Below are 17,467 nucleotides of genomic sequence, written 5' to 3' on the forward strand. Positions count from 1 at the left end.
CCTCCACCAGTCCTGTCAAAACAAAGGGGGATTTCACAAGGCTTTAATTTTGAGATTTCCCCCCATCCCCTTTAGGCTGTAGTAAATATTTGCCTTTACTGGCAAATCAAAGCAATAATCGGTAATGTACCAGGACTGAGGGAAATTCGGTTGACTCAAAAATTCGGTTTACCAGAAATTCGGTTTACCAGAAATTCGGTTGACTTGAAACTTCCCAGAGAATGTTGCCATTTCTCACTGGCCTCCTAAAATCTTGATGAAAGATTTTAACCTTCACCAAGTTTCTGACAGTGCTCAAATTATAGGAGAACAGGTGGGGAGTCCTTAATGAAATCTGCAAACACCCGCCTCGGTCTTCCACCTTTTCTATTATCCGATAAGCACTGCTCTAGTTAGTGGGAGAACTGCGCTAGGAAACTTCGTAGTTGTGGCCTTTCGCCAGACACGATCTTCTCTGTGGGACTGGACGGGGCCAAAGAACTCACCAAACAAAGGATTTGGGATATTGAGTTTCAGAATGACCTGACGAGAGCATCTAGGTCATTCTGGCTGCTTAGTGGTGTGATGAAAACTTGCCCAGCAGATTATTTATTTTGTCTTACGTTCCCCAAATATAGATGGGCTTTCTGAAAGACTTGGATGAATGCCTTCTCTTCTGAATTATTAGCTGGTAGATATAGTAAAATTCCGATCCAGCAGAGATATTGCCCCTGTAACTCAGATGAGATTGAGTCGGTTGTGCATATGCTCCTGTGGTATGTCTTTTGCTCAGGCCTTAGGTGAGAAGGTTCATTGATCCTGCTTTTAAAAAAATTCCGAGACTATCGGACGAATTTTATGTCAAATATTTGTTAATAGACATGAATTCGTCCATCACACGTTCAGTTGCGACATTTTGATGTCCTGCAATACGATACGAGCTCAACGTAGTCTGTTTGCTGGCTGGTAGAACTGATGTACAGTTATGTAATCACCATGCTGTGTCTAAAAGTATATAATTGTTTTAGGTGTACTGGTATTAGTCAAAGATCACAATAAAGACTTGCTGGCTGCAAACACTACTCCTGACCACTCCAATGCATCCATCACTCTCTACCTGATGGACCACGGGATGCTTCCAGTCTTTTCCTCCAGATAGGGCTTCTGTGCTTTGAAGAGCTGCATAGCAGGCAGAAATCTGGTAAGGAAAGCTCCCCCTTTCCCGGGAAGCCTGGGATACAGCCCCTTCACACCTCAGCCCTCATCTGTAACCAGAACAAAGCCCCAATTTCTACATAGGCTTAAATCCAGGTTACCTCAGAGAGTGCCTTCTTCTGCATAATCCCCACCGCACATTAAGGTCATCTGAGCAGGTCTGTCTCCAGTTAGCACTGGAACATTTTGTGGCAACTCAGAGGCGGGGCCTTCTCTGTAGCTGCACCTGTGCGGAGGAATGCACTCCCGGCAGGAATCTGTAATCTGAGTTCATTGCTGGCCTTCCCGGGTTTTCAGTTTGTTGTAAATGTTTATAACTTGCTGTAACCTGGTTTCCCAGGCTTTTTAAACGGTTCTGAATCTTTTAACTATTAATTGTGTTCTGGTGTTTTTATTCATTGTTCATTGATGTTAATTGTTTTGTTTGAATGTAAACCGCCCTGAGCCATTTTTGGAAGGGCGGTATAGAAATCAAATCAAATCAAATCAAATCAAATCAAATAAATAAATAAATAAATAAATGTGCTCATCGCCACATCTCCCGATCCTGACCTCTCCCAGTTCTCTGCTCGGTCACTTGTCTCTCCTCCCCTAGAGTCAAAGTTTAGATTGTAAGCTCCTGGAGGCAGAGACCTATTTTTGCATTTTCCACCATGAGCAACACCCTTGGCATTACAGAAGAAAGAAAGAAAATTCCACTGGCCTTTACATGACTTCTCAAGAATTTTAAAATGTAAAATCAGGCATTCGGATGAGTGCACGGCTGTAAGATATTCCCCTCTGGGGATGGGGTTATAGCCTGGAAGCAAAGCATCTTCTTGCATGCAGATGGTCCCAGGTTCAATCCCTGGCAGCATCTCCAGGTAGGGCTGGGAGAGACCCCTGCCTGAAATCTCGAACAGCTGCTGCCAGTCAGTGTGGACAACACTGAGCAAGCTGGACCAATACCCTGACTCCGTATGCAGCAGCTCTGTGTTCCTGCTACATAAACCTCCCCCTTGGCTTCAGGCTTTGCTGAGCGAGAAGGCGAGGATTCCTTTCGCAGACGGACATCCCACCCGTCTCGCTCGACTGAATATTTAAGCCTCGCCAAAGGCGCCGGGGAGAATTTCGCCGTGGGATGGAAGGGGCTGGCAGTTCCTTGCCTAGATGGCAGTTAAGGAGTTAAACAGCAGGCAGTGCTAGAGGCCCGCGAATGGAGCTGCTGTTCTGTGGATAGCAAGGCTACAGCAGAGAGAGAGAGAGAGAGAGGAGAGAGAGCCAGCCGGATAGAGATGTTAAGTCAGAGAGCCCAGAAAGCGACCGCACAGCAGTTTGAAACGGCATCGGGGGGGCTGGAAAGGACTTCTGCATCCTCCTCCCTCGCTCCCTCCCTCCCTCCCTTCTGGGCTTGTGAGCCAGCGAGGCTGAGGACCGGCCTTTCTTCTGACAAAGAGGAATCTCTGGATGGGTAGGGAGGACTGCACGAAGCAGCCGGTGGCGTGTGCTCCAGTGAAGGAGAGGGACTCTGCAGTGACTGGCATCGGCCTCCTCCCAGAAGCCGACGGGCACTGGAACGGCTGTGTCTGGAAGGGGACCTCTCCAACCACCTGCCCCACCGGCGCCTCCTGATCGGGGGAGCAAGGACTGGCTCGCACAGGCTGCTCCAAAGATGCTGCGGACCTCTCCGTCCTAGCTCGGAGATGCCCCTGCAGAAACCCCGGAGTTGAGAAGAAGGGGGGTGACTCAGCGCCTGGGGGTGTTGTGGAGGCGGCTGTGCTCAGGTGAGAAGGGGCAAGGGGGGGCTCATGTCGCCGTGTTGCTGTTAACCGAGACTGGATGCCCTTTGCCCCGTGGAGAGGGGGGTGGATGGCAGACCAGAGGAGAGGGGATTCCTCAGGGGCAAAGGGCCGATGGACAAAGTTTTGTGCTGTGGGGGCTGAGGATGGGTTGGGTTGGGTTGGGTTGAGTTGGGTTGGGTTGGGTTGGGTTGGGTTGAGTTGGGTTGGGTTGGGTTGAGTTGGGTTGGGTTGGGTTGGACAGGGTGCTTCCCTGCCTCGCCCCTTCTACCGCGGGCAAAGGGGTTCGGTCTGCGACACCTTTCCTGGGGGGTCGACACTGCGTGCGTCTTTCTTCCTCCATGGTCTGCACTGAGAAGGGACCATGCTGGAAATGGTGCAGCAAGGCGAACCTTCTGACGGAGGTGTCGCCTCGGAGGAAGGGCTCGTGAGGCCGTCGGGAGACGGCATCCCTGAGTGTGGGTGCCGTGAAGGAGAGGGAGCTTTTGGTTTGGGAGGCGGTGATGGAAATAACCCTCTTTGCCGACTCCTCGGAGCTCCAAGGATGTGTGCTGCATGGGGGTGGGGAAGGGAAGGGGGGATTTTGGCATCGGGGGAGAGGAAAAAAAACCACAATTTCCTCCGACTTTATGCTGGGGTTATTTGTGGGGAGAACAGAGGCATGATTTCTGATGCACTTTCCTGGCTGAGTCTGTTCCTGGGTAACTTAGAGCAAGATTGCTTGTGTGCCGCCTGTGTTTAAGAGGCACTCAAGAGCGCTTACTTAACACAGACTAACGGCCCCTTAGTGACCTTTCTGCTTCAAGACCGCTGGGACTCAGCATTGGGGTGGCGAACCTTTGGTGAGAGGGTAGATCCCTCCCTCCACACTTTCAAAGGCATTTGTAAAGCAGTAGCACCGGGGGGGGGGGTTGATCAGGGTGGGGGCAAAGTGCATTTCTGGGTGGTGAGATGTGACCCACATATTAGGCTTCTGAAAGAGAATTTGGGGGAGGGGGCAGTTGCTGTTCTGGGGGGCCCCTTGTGCCTCTCCCACACCGAGCCATCCATTTATTTGTATGGGTGACACACAGATTCTGACCCTCAGCAATGCTTATAAATATGTATTGATCTAAAGTTTGTAGCTATTCAGCAGCCAGATCGGGCTGAGCGAGACTCCTGCCTGGAACCCCAGAGAAGCCGCTGCCAGTCTGTGTAGACAATCCTAAGCTACATGGACCAATGGTCTGACTCGGTATATGGCAGCTTCCTCTGTTCCTTGAGTGAGTCTGCCTCTATTCAGACATTATGCCGAACATGCACACATGTGCATGGCTGTACAGGTGTCTGTTTTTGGGAATGACTGTACATGCATTCATTTGAGAAGTGAACCGGGCTAGAGGGCCCCTCGGAAGCAGGATACAGATACGAAGCGTATGGCTGCATGAACGTCAGATATTATGTCTGGAGAACTGCAAGTGGGAACAGATCTGTGTGTGTGTGCATGCACTGTACGCAGGCGGGAAATGTGTTGAACATGACATGTGCATACACTCTTGTGCGCCGGGCATTACCCTGTGTGTGTGTGTGTGTGTGTGTGTGTGTGTGTGTGTGTGTGTGTGTGTAAAAGAGAGAACAGTACATTCACAGAAAGGGGATCTTGGAAAATGAGATGTTCAGAAAGGAAAGCCCGGCTGAATTGGTTCCCGGAGCAATTGGACCGAGTTATAGGGTAAAATGTCTGAGCTGAAACCTTTGGTGGGTGGAATCCCTTGAAAGGAGAAGGAGGTGGATGAGTGCCCAACATGCGGATGTACAGAAAAAGCATCCCACAGAAGGAACTGTCAGCTGCAGTATTGCCATCCCAAAGAGCAGAATGCTCCCTTCGTGGCTCGTTCTTACACTGTCCGAATTTTCGCCTGGAGTGAGCTAGTGGAAAAAGGTAACCCAGTTGTCCCAACAGGGCTGTTGGACAGGGCTTTTGGACAGGGCTGTTAGAAATTGGCTTGCTTGGGCCTGAATGTCTCTCCCGGGCACCTTCTCCACTGTGGGGCTGTTACTGAGAGCGTATCCCTGGAATACAAACCAAGAGGTCAAGGATGGGTTGCTGGAGCCAGTAAAAAGGTGGAAATCTCCCTGTTTTCAAATCCTCGGCCATGGATCCCAGGAGAGCGGGGAACAGGGGTGCGTTGCAGGACCTGGAACCTCGGAGAAGCCGCTGCCAGTCTGGGTAGACAATACTGAGCTAGCTAGACCAATGGTCTGACTCAGTATATGGCAGCTTCCTATGTTCCTAGGACAAATAGCTGGAGATCACTCCTGTAAGCCCAGAAAACCAGTGTGGCTGGGGGCGGTGGGTGAGGGTTGTTATATGCATTCAAATTAATCGGCAAATGTACTTGGGTCTGCGTGCACATGGCTGTTTATATGGCTTGTGCTGTCATGTTCTTTCATGCCCGTTGAGGCTGTTTGTTGACTTTGGGATGGCCTGGTCATTGATGGATGACATGAGGAGAGATGAAGTGGCCTCCTACTGAGTCAGACCCTGGGTCCATCTCACTCAGCCTTGTCTGCACGGACTGGCAGCAGCAGCTTCCCAGCATCTCAAGCAGAGGAGTCTTTCCCGGGCCTAGCTGGAGATGTGGCCAGGGACTGGCCCTAGAGCTTCTGCAGGGAAAGCAAGATCTTTGCCCGCTTAGCTGTATTTCCTCTCTGAATCCTCTAATGGGCACGGAACCTTTGGATCCCATTAAGAAGTCATTTCATGCCTGTACAAGTGGACACTGGCACTGACCCCAGACTGGACCAAAGGATCTATCGGAAACTTTGTGCCTGCTGCGTGAGAGTTGTGATGAGTTTCTGTGTTCAATGGGGCTATTTCACACATGCAGGCGCGCCTCTGAACACTTGATGCACAGTGGAATGTGTGAAGTGACTCTTGTCGGAAAGCGTTTTCGTTTCAGGTGATAGGAAAATTCTGTCCATGGCAACAGTTCATTCTTACACACAGCAGATGATTTATTTAACATATTTTGTATACTGCCCCAAACGTCCCAAACGCAAAGTCCAAAACGCCCAAAATGCAAGTCATCATCCCATTAGGGGTGACGCAGTCAGCAAGTTAAAAAACTGCCTGTGTGTACCAACTCAGTGTTATTGCTGCATAGTACTCCCAAACATGCATAATGCCACTTAAGGGTGTGCAGAACCGGTTCTGCGCGGAGGCTGGAACTGGGCCCCCACCGAATCGCGCCACTGCTGGGGAGCCGGCCATGGTGGTAAGGTGTCTTCTCACCCACCCCGCCCTTTCAACCCCTTTAGAGTTAGGGATCCCCTTTGGTTATATAGGGAATACACAAAAGCCAAGCAAAGCCACCTGAACTGAGCCGAACCGGACTGCACGAACCGAATCGCCAGCCGATTCTAATTAACCGATTCGCAGACCGGCGGTTCGGTTCGAATTCAGTTCGAATTTGAACCGAATTGCCCAGAACGCTTCTGTGAACACCCCTAACGCCACTTAGTAATACATTATGGAGAGAACTGATGGAGAGAGCCAGAACCCTGGTAGAGGAGCTGTCTGGTTTGGACTGGCGGATTATAATTCCTTCCCGCATTCCAATTTTCAGAGTGCATAATCCATAGTATGCCACATGTCGGTGTCCAGCTGGGGATGGGAAATTCTGCATATCAGTAATTGGCACATGTGCTACAGGGTTAGGGTGCTGGCTTCTTTCCCCCCGCCTTTCTTGTTAATTTCTGAAAGTGCATTCCAGTGCCATTGGCTGAAAAAGATTCTCTTTGTAAAGTGCTTCTCCCATGGAGGAGAGCTAGTCTTGTGGTCGCAAGCATGACTTGTCCCCTTAGCTAAGCAGGGTCTGCCCTGGTTGCATATGAATGGGAGACTGGAAGTGTGAGTGCTGTAAGATATTCCTCTTAGTAGGGGATGGAGCTGCTCTGGGAAGAGCAGAAGGCTCCAAGTTCCCTCCCTGGCAGCATCTCCAAGAGAGGGCTGAGAGAGTGTCCTGCCTGCCACCTTGGAGAAGCTGCCAGTCTGTGAAGATAATTCTGAGCTAGATAGACCAATGGTCTGACTCAGTATAGAGCAGCTTCCTATGTTCCTATGTTCATGAGCAGAAAGGAGCTACTGATGTTAGAAGACAAGATTTAGTCTGGGTGGGCAGGGTTGTACCAAAATATGGTGCTCTATATGAAGATAGGAAGCTGCCTTCTGTGTCAGGCCATTGGACCATCCAGCTCAGCATTGTCTACACTGACTGGCAGCAGTGCTGCTGGGTTTTTAACGATTCTTTCCCCACCTGGATATGCCATCAGGGGCACCACTGTCTCCTGTCCTAACTTGGGAGCCGAGCATGCTCCCAATTCTCAATAGTGTGTGAGATCAAAACGAGGAAGGAGGCGGAGAGCTCGATTATCATTCAAGCCCCAGCTGGGTAGGATCATGTCCCGCGCCTGCCTTGTTCAGGGGGTGGGTCCTGGGCAGGCCGTGGCGGTCCTACTCAGTTCTGGTCACCATACCTTAAGAAGGACATTGTAGACCTGGAGAAGGTGCAGAAGAGGGCAACCAAGACGATCAGGGGCCTGGAGCACCTTCCTTATGAGGCAAGGCTACAACACCTGGGGCTTTTTTGCCTGGAAAAGAGGCGACTATGGGGAGACGTGACAGAGGTCTATAAAATCATGCATGGTGTGGAGAACGTTGACAGAGAGACATTTTTCTCCTCGCATAACACTGGAACCAGGGGCCATGAAATCCATGAAACAGGGTCATGGAATCCATGAAACGGATTGCCAGGGAATTTAGGACCAACAAAAGGAAGTACTTTCCCACACAACGCATAATCAGCTTGTGGAATTCTCTGCCACAAGATGTGGTGACAGTCAACAGGCTGGGTGGTTTTAAGAGGGGTCTGGATAAATTCATGGAGGAGAGGTCTATCATTGGCTACTAGTCTGAGGGCTATAGGATACCTCTAGCCTCAGAGGCAGGATGCCTCTGAAAACCAGTTGCAGCAGGAGAGAGGGCATGCACATACCTCTTGCCTGTGGGCTCCCCAGAGGCATCTGGTGGGTCACTGTGTGAAAAAGTATGGACTAGATAAGGCCTTCTTGGGCCTGACCCAACAGGGCTGTTCTTATGTTCTTAAAGAGGATGGGGCATGAATGACAATCAAGTTTCCCGCCTCTGACCTTGCTTTTATTTAACACATGATCGAAAATCACTGCTTTGCTCCCGAGTCAGGGTAGCAACAGGTTTCTCCTCCTCTAGAGTCTTGTGAATGCACCTTTGGTCATTTTGATCATGTGAATGCACCTTTGGTCTAGTCACATCTGTGTACTTACGCTCTGCCGGTAGGTTTAGTTCATTTAACTCTGGCTAGTTAGTATGTCTGAGCGTATGCCAGCCAAAGAGTGGTTTATTGGGGGGCAGTCAAATCAATATTTCAACCCAAGGTTTGAAGCTGTTGGTTTGCCCTAGTCAGCATCTCGCATTATGTCCGCACCCACAACTGTGGATTAATCTCCGTTTGTTTCCGCAGTTCTGCTTTCTTTCCCATCCTGGCATCTCCCTCCCTCGCTAGTGGAAGATCAGCATGGGAAGAAAACACATCCTTGGCCCTGAGATTCCGATTTCCCTTCTTGATAAAACAATGGACTGGCCTTGTTTTTTCGAGAGTCTTTTCAAGTCCCTCTGGAATGAAATCCAAGACCTTCCAGAGAACCCAGATAAGAGAGGACTAAAGGAAGGAGTCACAGTTTGAGCTTCTTAGATTGGCAAGCCGTTGGGGCATTGTCCAAATATAAATACAGCAGCCTCACGCACAGGGCTTAATTTAAACGTCCGAATACAAAAGAACCCTACCTTTTGACTCTATGAAGTTCTTAAGCCACTAAATAAAACAGCAGTTATTTGTTTATTTATTAGTTATTTAGTTATTTAGTTAGTCGATGCAAAAAAGCAGACCCTCCCAATGAAACAGTAAAAGGAGAAAAGCAGGGGCGTAACTATAATAGGGCAAGGGGAGACCATTGTCCGGGGGCCCACTGCCTTGCCCCCCCGAGGCAAGTCACATGACTGACTCCCCCAGCCACGCACCCACCCAGGCTTCCTTCAGTTGTATTCATCCTCCGAAACTGATGCGAGTGTTAAGACCTGGAGCTACCAGAACAGCATGTCTTTCGTTAGGACCATTCAATGACTTGCATTGTCCACAATTTACAAAACCTTTTAAAAAATAATTTAGGATGATGTTCTATGGTGGCACATAGGGGAGATATATAATGCTTTTTGTTACCACTATTCAGCCTCATTTAAGATTTCTTGACTTCATGAGCTGAGCTTCAGTGGGGGGGACGACCCATTTTAAAATCTTGTCTCTGGGCCCACGCCAACCTTGCTACACCTCTGGAGAAAAGGTAATATAACCAGGGTCTGTTTCTCTGGAAGACGTGGTGACAGCCAGCCGCCTGAAGGGCTTTGAGAGGGCTTAGATAAATTCACGGAGGACAGGCCTATTGATGGCTACTAGACATGAGGGCTACCTCCAGCCTCAGAGGCAAGATGCCTCTGGATACCAGTTGCAGGGGAGCAACCGCAGGAGAGAGGGCAGGCCCTTAGCTCTTGCCTGTGGACTCCCTAGAGGGCATCTGGTGGGCCACTGTGGGGAACAGGATGCTGGACTGGATGGGCCTCCTTGGGCCTGATCCAGAAGGGCTGTTCAATCATCACTTTGTATTAAGTACACTTTTAAGAATTGTTTGTTAGCTCCTAGGAAACGAATATGCAGACGTAAAGGCTCGTTCTAACAAGCCGGGGCGTGTGTGCCAAAGATTACTCCTCATCCCCCTCCTGTCCTGCCCGAGAGTCACGCTGCCTGCAGGCTGGCCATTTGTCCACCACTCAGCTCTACCTGATGAATGGCTGGCCTGCAGGCACTGCGGCTCTCGGGTGGGGCGGGAGAAAGAGAGAGGAGCAATCTGAGCGGCCAGGAAGTGGAGGCAGCTGCGCCTCCTTCGCCCCCACCCCCGGCTCATTAGGACAAGCCGCAGCTGATAGGCAGGAAGGGAAAGGGAAAGTTGTGCCGTCGAGTCGGTGTCGACTCCTGGCGCCCACAGAGCCCTGTGGTTGTCCATGGTAGAATACAGGAGGGGTTGACCATTGCCTCCTCCCGCGCAGTCTGGACTAGAATTATTGTTTGTTTATTGGAGAGCTTTTGTTGAAAAGTGGCATCTAAATATTTACAGTAGAAGTAGTAGTATTCTGGGCTCACCTGAGTCTGATGATCCAGCTGACCCTGAAAAGGCCAGTCTCCAATCTTGTTGGACTACAACTCCCATCATCCCCAGACAGACTGGCCTCTAGCAGGGGGTGATAGGAGCTGTAGTCCAACCACACTGGGGATTCTTAAACGTGGGACCCCATTCTTGTTGGACGAGAACCCCCATCATCCTCAGGCATACTGGCCTCTAGCAGGGGGGTTATGGGATTTGTAGTCTGACCACTCCTGGGGTTCTCAAATGTGGCACCCCATTCTTGAAGTCTAATGACACCTGGGGACCCGTTTGAGACCCCCTGCCTCACAGTGTCCTGTGCCTCCTGTGGCTGGCCAGGTTTTGATTTCAGAAGGGCTTTGTGCTCACCACCAGCCCAGTGGTTATATGCTAGGATGGCTGCCCGCTCCCCCACCCCCTCGGGCCTCTGCACCTTTCCGCATGAATAGAGACTCCTGGCTTTTTGCCAGACTCCAGCATTTCGCAGATAGGCCACGTCTGGTACTTCTGGGAGCCCAATTCTCACACTGAGGGTGACTCCCTGAGCATTCACAAGGTTGCACATCAACAAAGCTTCCTTTCTGCCAGCTGTCATGATCTCCTTTTCCACGGCCAGGGCAGTGCTTGTTTGAAAAGCGAAAAGGAGCCATGACTGTTCTTTCACCAGGAGCAGGGCGGGGGTGGGTGGGGTGGGGGGGATGCACAACCATCCTCTACTAAGCTGCTGCCTGTTGAAATGCAACCTCTGTGGCTGAAGGCTGCGATTTGCACGGCGCCTTAGCGTTCATGCGTGTGTATTCACACACATGCGCGCCAGAGACCAGATTCTGGGAGAGGCCATAGCTCAACTCTGCATGCAGTCGATCCCAGGTCCAATCTCTGCCTTCTCCAGTACCAGCATCAGGGAGTGGACAATGGAGAAAGACCTCTAAGTGCCAGAGACCCTGGAGAGACCTCCCAGTCAGAGCTGACCACCCTGGGCAGACCAAAAACTGGAGTCTGTAACTCAGTGCACAGCTGGGTCACTCATGATTGCACAGCCTCGGTTTGCAAAGCTCCCAGCTGCTTGCCTGTTTTGTTCCAGTGGAATATCGCCTTGCAAGGGGAAGAAAGCCGTATTCTTACGCGCACCCAGGGGATGTTATTACATGCCAGCGCTGGCACCCATCCGGGTAACCCGAGATGTACTTTTTCGGCCCCCAAGTGGCTAACCTGGGAGTTAATGAAGCCAGCAAAGGCAGAGTTGCTCCTTTGACTGACGACTGATGACATGCCGTCAAGTTGGTGTCGACTCTCGGCAGCCACATCGATAGATTCTCTCCAGGATGATCTGTCTTCAGATTGGCCTTTCAGCTCTCTCAGTGGTGCCTTCATTGCTGTTATGACCGAGTCCACGATCCACCTTGCTGCTGGTTGTCCTCTTCTTCTCTTTCTTTCAACTTTCCCCAGCATTACGGACTCCTCAAGCGAGCTGGGTCTTTGCATTATGTGTCCAAAGTATGATAGTTGAGCCTGGTCATTTGTGCCTCAAGTGAAAATTCTGGATGGATTTGTTCTATGATCCATTGGTTTGTTTTCCTGGCTGTCCATGGTCTCCTCAAAAGTCTTCTCCAGCACCCAAGTTCAAAAGCATCAATATTTTTTCCATCTTGCTTCTTCAAAGTCGAGCTTTCGCATCCATAGAATGTCACAGGGAAAACCATTGTCCGAACGATTCTAATCTTTGTAGGTATGCTCCTTTACTTGCCTGATATTAATTTATGAGGTCATTCACACAATCAAAAAATCTGTCATCTACCCAGGTTTGGGAGCTGTGTGTGTGTACTCCCGATTTTCGGTTTGTGGAAGCAAGGCAGGAGGAAAACTATCTTGCTTCCACACAACCAAAAATTGAGAGCACACCCACAGCTCCCAAACCCGGCTAGAACACAGTTTTTGACTGTGTGGATGTCCTCTAAGTATTTCGGTGGTTTATAGCCCGCCTTGTCCTGTTAAGAATGGACACAATACAACTACCTAACTAGAAAAGAATGTAAAAGATACAAATAAAGAGGCTAGAACCAGATACCAGTGCCATTAACATTTAAACCTTGTGCATGGCGCAGAGGAAGTGGACAGAGATCAGCTTTTGGAACACTCGGACCTGGAGGTCTTCCGATGAAACTTACAGGTGGGACATTTGGAATGGACTAGTAGGGCTGAGAGAGACTCCTGCCTGCAACCTTGGAGAAGCCGCTGCCAGTCTGTGTAAACAATACTGAGCTAGATGCACCGAGGCTCTGACTCAGTAGAAGGCAGCTTCCTATGTTCCTTAAGCCCTCATTTGTTTGCAGAAGAGTGGCGGAGTTCTTCCCTTGGGCAGATGTCGGCAAGATGAGTCCCATCTATTTGGTTCCAGTTTGCTTCCTGGCATTTTTTCCTGGCATTCCTTAGGAAGGTTCTTGAAGACTGCATTGCCTTTGTTTTTAAATCTGTGCTGAAATGGATTCCAGCTTCTTTCCAGTCCAGACAGCGCCTGCTGATTCAGGCGAGCGTTTGGAGACGGTCAGAGTGGGGGGCTTTCTCGAGCGTTCTTAATCTCCTGCAGCTGAACTCCGAATGTCAGTTACATTTAAAACTTCGAGATCATCCACCGAATGCAAAGGAAATCACTCTTTGCCTGGTTCCTGAGAACAGGATGTCACATGCATAATAAGGAAATTGTCTAGGCTTCAGTTGACTATCTCTCTCCAATGCAGACTTAAGTATCAAGGAAACTGCCATATACTGAGTCAGACCATTGGTCCAGCTTGCTCAGTATTGTCTTCACAGATTGGCAGCAGCTTCTCCAAAGTTAAAGGTAAAGTGTGCCATCAAGTCGATTTTGACTCCTAGCGCCCACAGAGAGACCTGTGGTTGTCTTTGGTAGAATACAGGAGGGGTTTATCATTGCCTTCTCCCGCTCAGTATGAAATGATGCCTTTCAGCATCTTCCTCTATCGCTGCTGCCCGATATAGGACCAGCGGGGATTCGAACCGGCAACCTTCTGCTTGTTAGTCAAGTATTTCCCTGCTGTGCCACTCTGTTACAGGTGGGGATCTTTCTTTCTTTCTTTCTTTCTTTCTTTCTTTCTTTCTCTCTCAAGTCAGAGATTCAGTGCCCAAATCCCAGTACTTAAATTCACACTGGGGTTCATTGGGACCCATCCCTAGCATCTGTTATATGTGGGGTAGGACCTAGTTCGGCCTCAGAGGGTTCATCTTCATGGGTGATCAAGATGGTGACGATAATGCGTTTGAGCAGATACAAAATGTGTTGTCCTTACCAACAGGGCACACTGTGGCTAAGGCTTGGAGAAAATATTCCCTGCCACCAGGGTGCACATTGCTGTGTGACTGGGGGCCACGGGGTGTGTGTGTGGGGGGGGGAGAACACAGCCCCCCTCTGTTCTAGCCACACCACTGCTTACCAGCAACCCCCAACCAGCCCCATAACATCTGGAACAAGAGGACCCAACTTCTAAGGTGGAGAAGGTGGGAACCAGGCCCCCTGGAGGTCCCGCACCCGTCTTTTTAGGAATTCAGAACTGCTGGGGACCGTCACGGCAAACCCTGCCAAACTGGACTATCCAGTGCCAGGGTGTAGTCGTCGAGATTCCTGAGTCCAGCCAAGGAAAATAAGCAGATTTTTCTTGACATTTTAGCTGTGTCTAACGTTCGGAGCAGCGTCTCTGATCTGGCTGTTTCTCAGGCCCCGATGGCGGGCCACGGGGGAAGGGAGGGACGCGTTCTTGTTTGGACTGAGGCTGCCTTGTGGTAGGTCTGAGTTCAATGCGCTTTCTTGTTCTCTGACTCCCAAACACCCAAGCAGACTTCCACATTCCGCGGCACATGTGATCTGGAAAAAGAGGCTTTCAGAAATCTCTGGAGAGGACGGGAACTTTGCTGTCTTGAGAACCACCTACACACAAGGCCAGCATAATGCTTCTTTCTGTCCCACCCGGCGAGAATTCAGTGCTGTAGGCTTCCCTTCAACCACCATGTGCACTCTAAGAATAAAGCTGTCACTCTTTGGGGGGTTTACAAAACCTCAGCTCGTAGCCAGCCTGTAGGCTTGCCAACTAGGGATTTTTTTTATAGAGGACATGCGACTATTTTGGGGACCAAGAGACATTTTTGTGCCTTTGTTGTGGTGCCCAAAGTTCTGGGGGCAGCTGGAACATTTTGTTTGCTGGGAATACTTTGCTCTCATGAGCGCAGGGAGAGGTTCTGCTGCAGTGGCAAGTTGCACGGCAAAGCCACATGGTACAGGAGCACAGATCGGTGGGCCTGGCAAATGCAGCTTGCTCCCTTCATGCGATGGTGTCGCCATCGCGTGAGAAGTGGTGAGAAGTTAGCAGTTAGCTAACAAACTTCACACAGTTAGCAGTTGTCCCTGCTAACTGTGTAAAAAGGCACCTTTTAAAGTGGCGGATCTCTGCTGTTTATCATGGGGTGAGCAACTGGCCCTATCCAACCCCAGCACAGCATCAAGTGGCTGATATTGGTGCTACCTTGTGTTTCTTTTTAGATTGTGAGCCCTTTGGGGTCAGGGGGCATCTTCTTATTTATTTTTCTTGGGAAACCGCCGCGAAAGCTTCTGTCGAAAAGCAGTCTAGAAATGTTTGTAGTGGCAGAGAACAGCAAGTGAGTGGGAGACCGTGCAGGCACCACTGTGCCAGCATGCAAAACGTCTGGCTCAGGGGCGGAGCCACCATTACACAGTAGGGTTCAAAGAACTCGGGCCGCCAACAGAAAAGGGCCGCCAATGCCCTCCTGGCGTGTGATGTCACACACAAAGGGGGCGTGGCCCAATAACCAGCCTCCTTTTTAAAAAAATTAAATTTTTATTAATTTTAACAATATCTTAACATTCACAACACATTAAACAAATATAGACTTCCCGCTCACACCTCCCCGTGAATCACCAGCTATAGAATTAACCCTTGCTATAATAATAATTCAAAACATAGATCTAAACCTTACAAACACGGTTTTGATCTACCCAACCTGCTAATGATCTACCCAACCATGAACAGCCAGAGCGGTGCAGTGGTTAGCGTGTTGGACTAGGACCAGGGAGACCCAAGTTCAAATCCCCACTCAGCCAAGAAACTCACTGGGTGACCCTGAGCCGGTCAGACATCTCTTGGCCTCACCAACCTCACAGGGTTGTTGTGAGGATAAACATAACCATGTACACCACTCAGGGCACCTGAGAAGAGCAAGGGCTGAGAGAGATTCCTGCCTGCAACCTTGGAGAAGCCGCTGCCAGTCTGTGTCGGCAATACTGAGCTAGATAGACCAATGGTCTGACTCAGTATGTGGCAGCTTCCTATGTTCCTAATGGATGTTCAACGTTCTTTGAACACCTCAGAAAGGTCATTCCATGACAGAGCTCCACAGGGGTTACAGGCTAAACCCACAGGCAGCCTTTGCTCACCTCGATTCATTTCTCCCTGCCCCCCCTCCCCCACGGCATACACAGAAAAATTACCCCAAAATAAGAGAGAAGAAAATAAATGGAGAACACTAAATGCCATTAGTTTAATAGGCCCTAATGTCCCACCATCTGTCTTGAGATGATTAAGTAAAAAATATCGCCCGCGCAGACGGCCGTGGAGTATAAATAAATGTTTTAATTCTGCTTCCTCGTGTAATTATTCAAACACGTCTTGCTCTCTGAAGTGTGAAGTTTATTGCAACCAACAGCAGGGCCCCTCCAACGTTCATGGGGGGCTGTAGGGGGGGTCGCTCATAGGTTTCCAACTTGCTTTCCAGAAATATCCTCCTCGGTCTAGACAGAAAGGGATTTGGAGGGGAACATTGCCATCTTTGTCTCTGGCGGAAATGCAGCAGGTGCAAGGAATTACAGGTAGATGGTGGCCAAATCTACATAAGAACATAAGAACAGCCCTGCTGGATCAGGCCCAAGGCCTGTCTAGTCCAGCATCCTGTTTCACACAGTGGCCCACCAGATGCCTCTGGGGAGCCCATGGGCAAGAGGTGATGGCAAGCTATTTCTGGAGATATCCACCCCGCCTATAGGTTTTGCAATATCCAGTCTTTCAGTTCTTCAGAACTGCTTTCAAAAACCACCATCCTGGAGATGGGTGCTGATTCTGTACCAGTTCTGGAGGCTTGGAAACCTGCACCAGAGCACCTGGAGAATTTCCAGACGGGACTTTTAGCTCACGTCTCCCCCGGAATGGAGGGGGGGTGTTCACATCTCGGCCAGATTTATCCCGAAGTCCCTGTGAGCTATCGGGGAACATTTCACACACGATTTGGATTTTTCCTTGGGCGTTGGAACCTAACCCGATTTATGTCTGGGTTTTTTGTTGTTGTTGTTTTTTTAATCCATTTTTTGCATCAGTTTTATTGAGCAAATTTAGATTCGCAGTAAACCCATGCTCCTGGTGAATTTTTCATGCAATTGGAATATAGGAATTTGTTTGTTTGTTTGTTTGTTTGTTGATTACATTTATAAACTACCCCATACAGAGGCTCTGGGCGGCGTACAACAATATAGGAAGCTGCCATATGAGTCAGACCCTTGGTCCATCTAGCTCAGTATTGTCTACCCAGACTGGCAGCGGCATCTCCAAGGCTGCAGGCAGGAATCTCTCTCAGCCCTATCTGGAGATGAAGATGTTCTTCCCACAGCGGCCCCATCTCCTAAGGAATGGGGCTGACACATCATCTCCCATGTAGTCTCCCATTCAAATGCAACCAGGGTGGACTCTGCTTAGCTTAAGGGACAAGTCATGCTGGCTACCACAAGACCACTCACAAACCCATTGCACTCACCACAGTACATTTTCCGGCAGCAGGCCTAGCACCAGTGGGGGAAAAAGAGAACACTTACTGTACCTAATGAGAATACTAATATGACAAATATTATACACCGATTTTCAACAGGAGTCCCTAAAGCGGTTTACATAGATATGAATAACTAAATTAAATTGAATTAAAACATCTCTATGTCCCCAAAGGGCACACAGTCTAAAAAAGAAACCTAAGATAGAAACCAGCAACAGCCACTGGAAGGATGCTGTGCTGGGGATGAATAGGGCCAATTGCTCTCCCCCTGCTAAACATAAGAGAATGACCACTTTAAAAAGGTGCCTCTTTGCTCCATTAGGAAGCTGACGTTGATTATGATCACATTCCCTTTTTTCTTCCCTCCCCGGGGCCACCTGCAC

At 49.6% G+C, this 17,467-nt stretch overlaps 1 protein-coding gene across 2 annotated transcripts in view; it reads left to right on the forward strand.

Moving 5' to 3' along the window:
* The first annotated feature begins 2,314 nt into the window (after positions 1-2,314).
* WSCD2 (WSC domain containing 2) overlaps positions 2,315-17,467 on the forward strand; it is a 56,224-nt gene continuing 41,071 nt past the window's right edge. Inside the window, exon 1 of one of the 2 annotated variants that reach the window (XM_053280396.1) lies at positions 2,315-2,957. The gene's annotated coding sequence lies outside the window, so the exon portion shown is untranslated. The remainder of the gene's footprint in view (positions 2,958-17,467) is intronic. The other variant, XM_053280395.1, reaches the window with a different exon arrangement.

The sequence above is a fragment of the Hemicordylus capensis genome, chromosome 15, assembly GCF_027244095.1.
Source record: "Hemicordylus capensis ecotype Gifberg chromosome 15, rHemCap1.1.pri, whole genome shotgun sequence".
Taxonomy (NCBI): Eukaryota; Metazoa; Chordata; class Lepidosauria; order Squamata; family Cordylidae; genus Hemicordylus; species Hemicordylus capensis.